Source organism: Triticum urartu, chromosome 2A (genome assembly GCF_056163025.1).
Source record: "Triticum urartu cultivar PI428250 chromosome 2A, HENAU_Tu73, whole genome shotgun sequence".
NCBI lineage: Eukaryota > Viridiplantae > Streptophyta > Magnoliopsida > Poales > Poaceae > Triticum > Triticum urartu.
The window spans coordinates 343,183,493-343,197,374 of record NC_141874.1 but is presented as its reverse complement, the minus strand read 5'-3'; the positions used below and the strand labels follow the sequence as shown (position 1 = coordinate 343,197,374).

At 45.4% G+C, this 13,882-nt stretch overlaps 1 pseudogene; it reads left to right on the top strand.

Moving 5' to 3' along the window:
- The window catches only part of LOC147985034 (uncharacterized), a 56,238-nt pseudogene extending 45,248 nt beyond the window's left edge, over window positions 1–10,990 (top strand).
- Window positions 10,991–13,882: the final 2,892 nt, after the last annotated feature.

Genomic DNA, 13,882 nt, shown 5'->3' with positions numbered 1-13,882 from the left:
AGCATGAATGAGTAGGCACATCAGGGCTCAAACAACTCCTACTCATGCTAATGGGTTTCATCTATTTACTGTGGCAATGACAGGTCATGCAGAGGAAAGGGGTTCAACTACCGTAGCATGTAACAGTTGAATCGTTGTTGTCCTAATGCAGTAAAAGAGAGAAGGAGCGAGAGAGTGGGATTGTATCGGAATGAACAAGGGATTTTTGCTTGCCTGGCACTTCAGAAGATAGTATAGCTCTTCATTAGTGTCATCGAACTCATCGTCGAAACCACATCTACTGAGAGGGGACAAACACCGGCAAACAAGAGGGAACACAATCAATGCAATGCAACAATATGATGCATGATCATGATATGTCAAGAATGTTATGATTTACACTAATGCATCTAGCAACAGTTTAAATGAAGTCCATATGAGTTAAGGGTTCATATGCAAACTCCATATTTAGCATTTAAAATGCCATTATCATGTTTTCACCTATATAGCAGGTGTAACTTAGTTTGACATGCATGAAAATGATACAGATGGATAGATTGCATTTTGCCTGATAATTTTTCATATATAAATTATTTAATTTGGTGTTACGGTTGAATTTCTATGATTTTTAGAAGTTTTGGGCATTTTCTGAATTTCTTGAATAAGAATAATTCCAAGAAAAACCTATTACTGCGTCAGCATTGCGTCATGCTGACCTCAGCAGGTCAACAAGCGCCGTCCAGGTCAAACCTGACCAGTGGGGCCCACAGGTCAGTGACTCAGTTAGTTAACTGGGTTAATTAGGGTTAGACTAATTCTAACAAAAATGTCAGTAGGGCTGGGCCCACATGTTAGTGGCTCAGGGTTAGTTTAGCGAGGGGATTAACACCTAACAGCGGTGATTAACACTAACTAACACCTAACTAATCCAGTTAGGGCCGGCCCCACATGTCATAGTCTCTAGGCGGGGCCTAGCTGGGGTCAAAGTGGGTCAAACCCACCGGTGACTCGACGCCGGCGAGGCCCGAGACAGCGGCGCGGCTCGGGAAACGCCCATAGGGCATGGACGAGGCTGTTCTTGGGCTCGTTGGAGAGCTCTTGCAGGCGCGCGTCGAGTGGTGGTGGAGGCCGGGCCTATGGTGGCCGGAGCCAACGACGGCGAGCTCCAAGGCGGCGACCGGAGTTCGGGCAACGACGGGTTCGGCGCTACGGTGCATGGGAGGAGGAGCTGGTGGGCGCTACGGGCTCCCGGGAGTGCACTGAGTGTAGTGACGCGCTCGGTTTGGACGGAGGCGAACCAGAACGACGACGGCGACAAGTCCGGCGCCGGTGAGGTCTCGGTCTCGACGGAAACGAGGGCTGCGATGAGCTAATGGACATGAGAGTAGGGGGGATCGGTAGAGGAACTCACGGTGAGTGCAGAGGTGGCCTCGGCGTGCTCGGGGAAGCACCGGAGCAAGCGGGGCGGCGAGCGGGATCTCCGTTGGCCGACGATGAAGATGATGAAGATGACGTCGTTGCAGGGCCTCCGGCGAGGCATGGCTGGACGGAGAGGACAAGGGAGGCGTGGCGATGCTCGTGGACACGTCGGGGAGGCGAGGGGAGCACTGAGGCTGCATCTACGGCGTACGGCGGCATGAGCTCCGCTCGGGCAGAGAGGGAGAGAGAGCAGAGGAGGGGGAAGAGGTCAGGAGAGGGTGAGAGAGTTCCAGGGGTGGCGTGGTGCTGCGAGAGACGTCCAGGGGAGGTGGAGGCAGCCCGACAGGGAGGAGGTGGCCGGCGTGTGGCTGCGCGCGCCGGGCACGCGCCCCTGCCTACTGGCACGAGGAGGAAGGCGACAGAGGGCTGCGACGGTGGGCTGGGCCGCCAGTGGGCCTACTAGGTGGGTTGCCAGGTGGGTTTCCCTCTCTCTCAGTTTTCTGTTTTTGTTTTTTCTATTTTTCTGCAACTTCTGAGCTTTATTAAAAATACCAAAGCGTTTTCAAAAATCCTGAAGATAACTGTGGGCTCTGTTTGGATTATTCCTAACAGCCCTCACTTAAGTTCAGAATTAATTGAGCACTTAAAATAATATATAGCATTTAAATGCCCAATTGCAAATAGCATATGATTTAATTCAGTGACCTTATGTGTCCTAGAAAATTGTGCACCATTTTTGTCTGAGGTTCTGGACCAAGGAAAAGATGATGAACATTTTAGAAGGGCATTTCAGGTTCATTGAGAAAATTATTTAGTAACCCTAGTTGGTTTAGGTGGTGCTAGGGGTTTTGAATCATCCCCATTTCAAGTTTCTTTCAAGATTAAACATAATGCACACATGAGGCTAGCCTAGTGCATTACCAGAAGCTAGGGATGTGACATTCGGTCACCAAAACATATAACTCATATAACACTATACTGTCAACGAACGTTAAGCGTGCGGACCCTACGGGTTCGAAAACTATGTAGACATGGCCGAGACACATCTCCGGTCAATAGCCAATAACGGAACCTGGATGCCCATATTGGCTCCTACATATCCTAGGAAGATCCTTATCGGTCGAACCTTCATGACAATATACGTAATTCCCTTTGTCCATCGGTATGTTACTTGCCCGAGATTCGATCGTCGATATCTTCATACCTAGTTCAATCTCGTTATCGGCAAGTCTCTTTACTCATTCCGTAACACATCATCGTGCAACTAACTGATTAGTCACTTTCTTACAAGGCTTCTTATGATGTGTATTACCGAGAGGGCCCAGAGATACCTCTCTGATACTCAGAGTGACAAATCCTAATCTCGATCTATGCCAACTCAACAAACACCTTCGGAGATGCTTGTAGAGCATCTTTATGATCACCAGTTATGTTGTGACTTTTGATAGCACACAAGGTATTCCTCTGGTATCTAGGAGTTGCATAATCTCGTAGTCGAAGGGATATGTATTTGACATGAAGAAAGCAATAGCAATAAACTAAACGATCAATATGCTAAGCTATATATATATATATGTAGAGAGAGAGATAGAGAGAGATTCGCAATGAGATCAAAATAGAACGTGAAGATAAATCCAATGTTGAAGACAAACCAATTATAAAGATAATGCAATGTATGTGACGCCAAACAAAAATCTTCAAGAAAGATTTGGTGGTGGCATTACCCACCGTATAGAAAGTATTAGACCCAGACACAACGCACAATTATCATGATGCTCTCATGTCATTTTCCACATTAATGTCTTCAACATGCATAAGTGTTAGGATGTGTGTCCATTCATAGGACATTTGAGGATTCTAAGATATTTAGCTCACACCGCAGCTTGCAAAATCTCTTTTCATCCAATGAATTTGTGAAGATATCTGCCAATTGCTCTTCAGTGTTGACGTGAATGATATCATTGTCTTCGTTCAGCACATGATCTATGAGAAAATTATGACGAATCTGAATGTGCTTTGTCTTGGAGTGCTGAACATGATTGTGTGCAATCTTGATGGTGCTTTCATTGTTGTAGTAGAGGGGCACCATCTTATTTTTGATGCCATAGTCCTTGAGAGTTTGCTTCATCCAGAGAAGCTGAGCGCAGTAAGATCTAGTATCAATGTATTCAGCTTCGACAGTAGAGAGTGACACACGTTCTGCTTCTTTGAAGACCAACAGACAAGTGATCGACCAATAAAGTGGCATGTGTCTGATGTAGACTTGCGATCCACCTTGTCACCAGCATAATCAACATTTGAGGATCCAACTGGATCAAACTCTGAGCCCTTTGGATACCATAATAATAGCATTGGGGTGTGAGCCAAATATCAAAGTATTCGCTTCACTACGAGGTGATGCGACTCCTTTGGCGTCGCTTGGAATTGGGACACATGCAAACCCAAATCATTATATCTGGCCTAGATGCACATACGTACAATAAAGAACCAATCATGGAGCAGTATACCTTTTGATTGAACTCTTTACCATTGTCGTCGGAGCCCAATTGACCGTTGGTTGGCATTGGCGTCTTGTAGCCTTTGCAATGTTACATTCCAAACTTCTTCAGACAATCCTTGACATATTTCTCTTGAGATATGAAGATGCCATTGCTTTGTTGACGAATTTGAAGACCAAGAAAGAATTTCAGCTCTCCCATCATGGACATGTGATATTGCTCTTGCATCATGTGACTGAACTCATCACTGTATCTCTTGTCAGTGCAACCGAAGATAATATCATCCACATAGATTTGGCATACAAACAGTTCCCCATCATATGTCTTCGTGAAGAGAGTGGGATCTAGAGAACCAGGTTTATAGCCTTTGCTCTTGAGGAATTCTTTGAGTGTGTCATACCAAGCTCGAGGGGCTTGTTTGAGGCCATATAGTGCCTTGTTGAGCTTGTAAACCATGTCAGGATGCTTGAGATCTTCAAAACCAGGTGGTTGAGCAATATAGACATCTTCAATTTTGTCGTCGAGGAAAGTGCTCTTCACATCCATCTGATACAGAAGGATGTCATTGTGATTTTCATAGGCAAGCAGTATGCGAGTGGCTTCAAGTCTAGCCACAGGAGCAAAGGTTTCATCGAAGTCAATTCCCTCTACTTGTGTGTAACCTTGAGCAATGAGACGAGCTTTGTTTCTGACAACTTGACCATCTTAATCTTGTTGTTGCGGTAGATCCATTTGGTTCCATCAATATTGTGCTTGCGTGGATTAGGATGCTTGACTAGCTCCCAGACATTGTTGCGCTCAAATCGTTGAAGCTCTTCTTGCATAGCTTGAATCCATTCTGGTTCCATGAAAGCTTCATCAACCTTTTTGGGTTCAGATATGGAGACGAACGCAAAGTGCCCACAGAAGTTTGCTAGTTGCGTAGCTCTTGATCAAGTGAGCGGACCAGGTGAATTGATGCTATCAATTATCTTCTCGTTCTGGACTTCATTAGCAATAAGAAGATAAACAGGGCGAAGACTCTGCTATTGCTGATCATTGTCTTCATTTTCAGCATTGTCTTTAGGCTCAACATTGTCTTCACGCTGAACAGGGGCTGGAATCACAACTTCATCATCACCTTATTCCTCAGTGGGTATGATTTCTCCAGTACCCATTAGCTTGATAGCTTCACCAACCAGAACTTCATCTATCACATTTGGCAGGTGCTCTCTTTGGGAGTCATTAGTCTCATCGAATCGCACATCTACAATTTCAACCACTTTATAGTGAAAGAGGTTGAAGACCCTGTAGGTGCGCGAATCCTTTCTGTAACCAAACATAAAACCCTCATGTGCTTTTGGTGCAAATTTGGAAGTGTGATGTGGATCCCTTATCCAGCACCTAGCACCGAAGACTTTGAAATAACTTACATTTGGCTTCTTACCAGTGAGTAGTTCATAGGATGTCTTCTTGAAGAACTTGTGAAGATATACTCTATTGATGATGTTTCATGTAGTATCAATGGCTTCAGGCCAGAACTTTCGCAGAGTCTTGTATTCATCAAGCATAAGAGCCCTATTCTTGTGCTCCACGACGCCATTCTACTGAGGCATATATGGAGCAGATAGCTCATGCATGATGCCTAGAGTATCAAGATAAGTTCTGAGGCCAATGTTCTTGAACTCAGTGCCGTTGTCACTACCGATATGCTTGATCTTGATGCCATAGTTGGTCATGACATGATTGGTGAATCGTCAGAAGACATCCTGCACTTCAGTCTTATAGAGAATTATGTGCACCCAAGTATATATAGAGTAATCATTGACAATCACAAAGCCATAGAGATTTGCAGTAGTAGTAAGGGTAGAGTAGTGAGTAGGGCCAAATAAGTCCATGTGTAGCATCTCGAAGGGACGTGAGGCTGTCATAATTGTCTTCGAGGGATATTTTGCCCTAGTCATCTTCCCAGCTTCGCAAGCACCACACAGATGGTCCTTCTTGAACTTGACACCCTCGATGCCAATGGTGTGCTTCTTCTTCATAAGAGTGTGCAAGTTCCTCATGCCCGCATGTCCTAGCCTTCAATGCCAAAGCCAGCACTCTAAAGCTTTTGCTAGAAGACATACGACAAGTTGTGGTCCTGCAAAGAAATCTACCATATATAGATCACCTCTTCGATAACCTTCGAAGACTCGAGATTTATCAGAAACCATTAGCACAAGACATCAATATTTTCCAAATATCACAATCATGTCAAGATCACAAAGCATTAAGACATGCATTAGGTTGTATCCAAGGGATTCAACAAGCATTACTTTATCCATATGTTGATCCTTTGAGATAGCAACCCTACCTAGACCCAATACCTTGCTTTTACCAATGTTAGCAAATGTGATATGGCTTTTTGTAGATGGTCGAAGAGTAGAGTCCATGATAAGCCTTCAATCATCGGTCATGTGGTTAGAGCATCCACTATCCATGATCCATTCAGTAGTGATGTAGAGGATCCCACGATCATCCCCATGGAAACTACCTCAACTACCCAAGCTCCAAGTGGACCCATGACAAGAGCTCGAGCACGTGCTATTCAATCCGAGGTGACATCTCTCCTACTTGAGCTTCCCTTACATTCGAGTGAGACATGGCTACTGCCTAAGTCAGAAACACTACGTGTGATCAGGTACAACGCACAAGCCACGGAGCCGAGAGCTGAGGAAGAAGGAGCAAGCGTCAACTCTCTGTTCATCCTGGAACCTCCGGCCTCCCCGGAACTTCCGGCCTCCGATGACCCAGACAAGCCCGGGCATGCCAACTCTCTAGTTAGCTTGGAACCAGCCCAGAACCTGGCCCGGACCTTCCGGTCCCCAAACCTCTGGCCTGCCTGGACCTTCCAGCCCCTGGACGCCAGCCAACCTACCACCGTGCCAACCCTTTGGTTAGGCCGAACCCTCCCGGACCTTGGCCCGGTACCTCCGACGCCTGGAACTTCTAGCCTCGCCTGGAACTTCCGGCCTTTCCTGCGCAATGACTCGGGCCGAGGCCATGTATCCTTTTGCCCCCTAGACTATAAATACTCTTCTTCTACCTCTGTTTTAGGTTTATCATTGGTTTAGCTCATACTTGAGACAGAGCTTTGCTCATCCATCCAGATCTACTCCACCTTGAGAGACCGCGGCCTCTATGGAGAAGATCCACCTTGGATTCAAGACCCCTAACGGGAAGACCCTCAAGACCTCCTCACGGAGAAGAACTTGCTACTTGTATTGCCCCTTGTTGATCGTGGATCGTGTATCTCTTTGTGTTTTGAGGATCTAGTACATGTGTAATCAAATCTTTTTAGTTTGAGTGATTTCCTCTCGTGTTTCGCCTCATTTTCCCCTCGTGTTCTTTGTGTTCTTCGTGCGATCCGCTCCAATCGTGAAAGATCGGGCATCTAGGGTTCATCTTGGTATCATTAGCCACGTTGATCATGATTTCGCAGCCTCCCTCTTTGTTTTCTAGCCTAATTTTGTTGTGATTTGTCCCAATTTTGAAAATCCCCACAAAAATAGCCCCCCCCCCCAATTTTTTTGTGATTTGTTGGTTTGATGAAGTTTTGTTGGATTTGATCCGTGGATTTTGCGTGTGGCACGTAGATCTAGCTTTCCTACCCTTCCATCCACCCAAAGTTTTTGTTTTCCCCCTCGGATTTGGGTTTTTCCCAAAGTTTTTCCGCCAAATCCATGATCCCCAAGTTTTTTGTTCTTGGCAGAGTCACGACTCCCGGAACTTCCGGCCCCACCTGGACCTTCCAGCCATCGGACCTTCCAGGCTGCCCGGAACTTCCGGCTCCCGCACCATCTATCTTGCCCGGAACCTTCGGCCTAGACAGAACGTCTGCGCATCTTCGATGACTTTTGCTACTTCGGCAACTACAATTACGGTGCAACGACATCTTCGCCAACATACTGAAGACCGTGCATTACGACATCACCAACGATCGCATCACCTTTGACACTATCAACCATAAGCAGGGACAGTAACTTCGACAACATTCTTTGTCTGCACCTTGCCATTGCATTGATAACCCCATAGCCTTCCTTTTGTGTCACTTACCCATCGAGACTAGCCTTTGAGTATTGCCGGCAACGTTACTTGTGCACATTAGTGATCATCATCTCGTTGCATATATCATATAATCTTGGTATTCATATCTTGATATCATATCTTTTGTCACAAGGTTGTCATAGCATATACACATTGCTATCTTGGTTTGTGAAGTTTTGCACGAGAAAGAGCTCAAAAGAGAAAGAGCCACACAAGCTTTTAAGTAAAAGGAAAAGATAAGCAAAGAGCTTTTAAGCAAGAACAATAGCATCATTCTACATTAAGATTGTCATACTCGATCATCTTGGATCATATCATAGGAACACCATACATATGGCATACTTGGGATAGAAGTCGTTGCATTTTTGCTTTATAGGTTGTCCACAATTTTGGTATCCGCCTATTGTGCAATCGTGCTAGCGTCTCTCTAGAGTTGTGCAACAAGAGCATTTTCCATGGATTCCACATCTTGAGCTCATTTTTGGTCTGCACAACCCCATTTATATATTTGTGTTTGTGTTTCTGTGTACCACTACTTTCTATCGGTCTACTTGTTGCATTTGCAAATTTGTGAATGTTTCCCAACATTATTGAGTCTCACTAACAATTGCATAAATTTTGCGCCACCATCCTAACTGAGCTCCACCATAAGCTTTTACTTGTGAGAACCGATAAGAATTGGTACCAATTGTGCTATTCCCTTGTTACACATTTGAGTGATCATTGATCCATCTTCAACTTCGGTCAAGGTACATTTGGTATAAGTTCTTCTGTTTCTCCCACTCTCATATTTGCTTGGAATGGTGGATAGGCCAAGTTCTTCTACCAACCCACTCTTCATCGAGCAAGACAACGACTCGAAACCTACGTCACCAAGAGCTACCTCTTCGATGCACAATGAGCTTTGCATCAAGAACACCAAGCATTGAGTGACCGCATTGACAACCTTGCCACCAACTTGCGACTCTCCGAGCATCATACAAGAGACTACTTCGACAACAAGCTTGATGAAAAAAACAAGAGAACAATGCAAGAATGGATGAGATTCGTGCCTTGTTGATCAACCACTCTTCTACCACTTTGTCATATTCAAGATGGAGCCACTCAAGTCGACACTCCTCTGATAACTCAAGTACACTGATGTCGAACACTCTTCGTCAAGCCGCACACCAAGACCGTCAAGAAAACCGCAATCCTCTACACGACAATCATACGCAAGAGCAACTTGAAGAGCAAGCACACCGGCATCGCCAATACTAAGCTACCTTGGCGCAAGCACAAGAACGGCAACGTCTATGCCAACAGGAGGAAGAATGAGCGCACCTACACCAAGACGAACAAGATGCGGAGGCACAACATTAAGAACAACTACGACGAGGAGCTCAAGCACTTGAGGCGCAACGTGCCCTCCACGACACAAGTCGCGCCGTTGCCGCACGCAACCGCCATAGGTGCGAGCAAGAAGAAGCACTTCGCGATGAAGTTCATGAGAGGATTTATCAATCATGGTTGCACCGACAAGTTCCTCAAGCTCCTCCACAAGCTAGACAAGCTCCTCCACAAGCTCGACAAGAACCTCAAGTTCACCAAGAGCAACAAGACAATGGAAATCATCCATGCCAAGAGCAAGTTGAGGGGGACAATCCTCCTTGTCAAGGACGCCATCACCCTCGAGCCCAACACAATGAAGAGCAACACTACGGCAAACTCAAGTTCACCATGCCCAAGTTTTCCGGAAGCAATGATCCAGAAGAGTACCTTTCATGGGCATTGAAGGTCGACAAAATCTTCCGTTTGCACAACTATGAGGAAGAGAAGAAGATCGCCATGGCATCCCTCGAGTTCCAAGACTACGTCCTCATTTCGTGGGAACAACTCATTGAGCACCGTGAGGTAAGAGGTGAATGTGGGCACAAATGAAGGATGTCATGAGAGCATGTTTTGTGCCAGCCTACTACAATCGCGACCTCTTCGAGAAACTGCAACTTCTCAAGCAAGGAACAAAGAGTGTTGAAGAGTACTACAAGGAAATGGAGATTGCCATGGTACGAGCTAATGTCAAGGAAGATGATGAGCAAACTATGGCACATTTCTTGAATGGTCTCAATCATCCTATCAAGAAGATCGCTGACTTCCAACCTTACTCAAACCTCATCGAGCTAGTGCACCAAGCCACTAAGACGGAATGACAAGTGCAAAATGATTTCAAGTACGTCAAGTTCTCTTCCAAGTCCTATGGCTTCTCCAACACCCAAGCTTCAACGACTCCAACACCCTCTACCTCAACCAAACCTTCTAAAGCAACGGTGATAAGTCAAGTTACAAGAAAATTTTGACAACCTCCAGTCGTCCTCCAAATACGAGCAACTTCGAGCCGCGAGCTTCATCATCTACAACTCCACCGGATGAGACCATCAAGACAAGTTTCATCAAATGCTTCACATGCGGCAGCCGAGGCCACAAGTCCTTCAAATGTATCAACAAGAGCACCGTGATTCTCAATGACGATGGTACATACGACTCCATGAGTGAAGGAGAAATGGAAGCACTTGATAATGTGGCTATGCACCGACAAGTGAATGAGGATGAAGATGATCAAGTCTTTTGTGACGAAGATTTGAGCCCCGCTCTCGTTGTCTCCAAGGTCTTGACACTTCAACATCAACAAGATGAAGACCAAAGATGCCATATCTTCCGCACTAAGGCCGACATCAATGGAAGGTCCGTGAAGGTCATCATCGATGGAGGTAGTTGCCATAACTTGGCAAGTGAAGAGCTATGCTCCAAGCTCCAATTGGTCAAGATGAAGCACCCTCATCCCTACAAGGTCCAATGGTTAAGCGACTCCAGCACTATTCAAGTGGAGCACATGGTGCAAGTTTCCTTCAAAATTGGAGCATACGAAGACACTTTGGAGTGTGATGTCGTTCCAATGTCCGTTTGCCACCTCCTTATTGGACAACCATGGCAATTTGACCGAGGCGTCATCCACAATGGGCGTACCAATCACTATAGCTTCAAGATGAAGGGAAAGGAGTACGTGCTACGACCTATGTCTCCAAGCCAAGTGATCGCACAAAAGAAAGCCACCCATCGTGGAGAGAATAGTGAGAGAGCGAACCACCAAAAAGAGAGTGAGCTCCACAAGCCCAAATTGAGTGCCTCCATGATGAGCGACAAGAAAAACTTAGTACTATTTGCCACCAAAAGTGAGATGAGAGAAGTGTGTGAGAACCCATCAAGTGTTATTCACTATGTCCTTTTGTGCAAGGACGAGGCACCAAAAACAAACATCTCTCACAATCTACCTTTAGTGTTATCTTCTTTATTGCAGGAATTCCAAGATGTATTCCTAGACGAGCTACCTTCAGGTCTACCTCCACTACGATGCATCAAACACCACATCGACCTCATCCCCGGAGCACCTCTTCGTAACAAGGCCCCCTACCGCATCAACCCCAAGGAAACCAAGGAGATCCAACAGCAAGTGCAACAACTCATCGAGAACGGCCATGTACATGAAAGCTTGAGCCCTTGTGTCGTCCCGGTAATCCTTGTTCCCAAGAAAGATGGTACATATCGCATGTGTTACGATTGTCGTCCTATCAACGCCATCACTGTTAGATATCGTTATCCTATTCCTTGCCTTGATGATATGCTATATGAGCTTAGCGGAGCCACAATTTTCTCTAAAATTGATCTTAAAAGTGGCTATTACCAAATCTCCATACAAGAAGGTGATGAATGGAAAACCGCATTTAAGACCAAATTTGGCTTATATGAATGGCTTGTTATACCAATGTGTTTATCTGAAGCACCCGGTACATTCATGGGAGTCATGCATTTTGTTCTTTGCCCCTACATTGGCGTATTTGTTGTGGTCTATTTCGACGATATCCTTGTCTTCAGCAAATCTCTTAAAGATCATGTCACCCATCTGAGAACCATTTTAGAAACTCTTAGAAATGAGCGCCTTTATGCTAATATGAACAAATGCCTTTTTGGTGTTGATAAGCTTGTTTTCTTGGGTTTTGTAGTATCTTCGAAGGGTGTGCATGTAGATGAATCTAAGATCAATGCTATTAAAACTTGGCCCCAACCAACCAATTTGCAACAAGTGCGTAGTTTCCTTGGTTTAGCCGGTTCCCATCGTAGATTTGTTAAGGATTTTAGCACCATTGCATCCCCTTTACATGCTTTGAGTAAGAAAAATGCACCCTTTGTTTGGGGACCATCCCAAGATACCGCATTTAATGAACTTAAAAATTTGCTTAATCATGCTCCCGTGCTTGCATTATGTAATGCTCCGGACACACCCTCCGGTGGTCGTTACTCCTGGCGGGATCTAGACTGTCCCCACAGATCAATACTAGTCTTTTCTGCGCACTTTGTCCTCACTCATGCGCACCCGGGAGCAACTTCCCGGTCGGTCACCCATGCTGAAACTACTCCAAGCTGAGCACGCTTAACTTTGGAGTTCTGTCAGAATGGGCTCCCGGAAAAGAAGGAATTCCTCATTGATATGAGTAGTCTATCATCCCTAATAAGCCAGGCCATCACATACACCCCCACTCAGAGGAACCGACGTCCTCGTCGGGCCACAGGAACGTTCCCTCTTGGCACATACGTCTGTGCTTCCAGTCCGGTACATGTGCCATGACGTGTGCCCCGACGGGTCACAAACGTCATGAACAACATGACCGCACACCTCTCCGCAAACATCCATGTAACCGTGAGGGTCGGCTCTGATACCAACTTGTAAAGCCCCGGACACACCCTCCGGTGGTCGTTACTCCTGGCGGGATCTAGACTGTCCCCACAGATCAATACTAGTCTTTTTTGTGCACTTTGTCCTCACTCGTGCGCACCCGGGAGCAACTTCTTGGTCGGTCACCCATCCTGAAACTACTCCAAGCTGAGCACGCTTAACTTTGGAGTTCTGTCAGAATGGGCTCCCAGAAAAGAAGGAATTCCTTATAGATATGAGTAGTCTATCATCCCTAATAAGCTAGGCCATCAGACATTACCCAACTTTGACAAACCTTTTGAAGTTCATCGCGATGCTAGCGGTAATGGCATAGGAGGTGTGTTAACGCAAGAGAAGCACCCCATAGCCTACTTTAGTGAGAAACTTTCCGGAGCGCAACTCAATTATCCCATCTATGACAAAGAGCTATATGCTTTAGTGCGAGTTTTGCGTGAGTGAGAACGTTATCTTCGCCCTCATGAATTTGTCATTCACACCGACCATGAAACACATAAGTACCTTAAGGGTAAAACTAAGTTGAATAAGCGTCACGCCAATTGGAGCGAATTCATTGAGTCTTTTCCATATGTCATCAAATACATCAAGGGCAAAGAAAATGTTGTGGCGGATGCGCTTTCCCGCAAATGCATGCTTGTCACTAAACTTGAATTGAATGTCATTGGCTTTGAGCACATAAAAGACTTGTATGCACATGATCCTACTTTTGCTATTCCTTATGCCAAATGTTTGACGCATACGTCTTGGGAATGCTGTTACACCAAAGATGATTATCTTATGAGAGCTAACAAACTATGTATTCCCGAGTCTTCTCTTCATTTGTTACTCTTGCAAGAATCTCATGGAGGAGGACTTATGGGACACTTTGGACGCGACAAGACATTCACAATGCTCTCCAAGAACTACTTTTGGCCCAAGATGTTCTGTGATGTCTCACACTACACCAACCGATGATCTACATGTCGCAAAGCTAAGTCTAAAGCTCAATCCCATGGTCTCTATATGCCACTCCATATTCCGTATGACCCATGGGAAGATATTAGTATGGACTTTGTGCTTGGTTTGCCTAGAACTAGGAATGGCAAAGATTCTGTGTTTGTTGTTGTGGACATTCTCTAAGATGGCACATTTTATACCATGCAACAAGATAGAC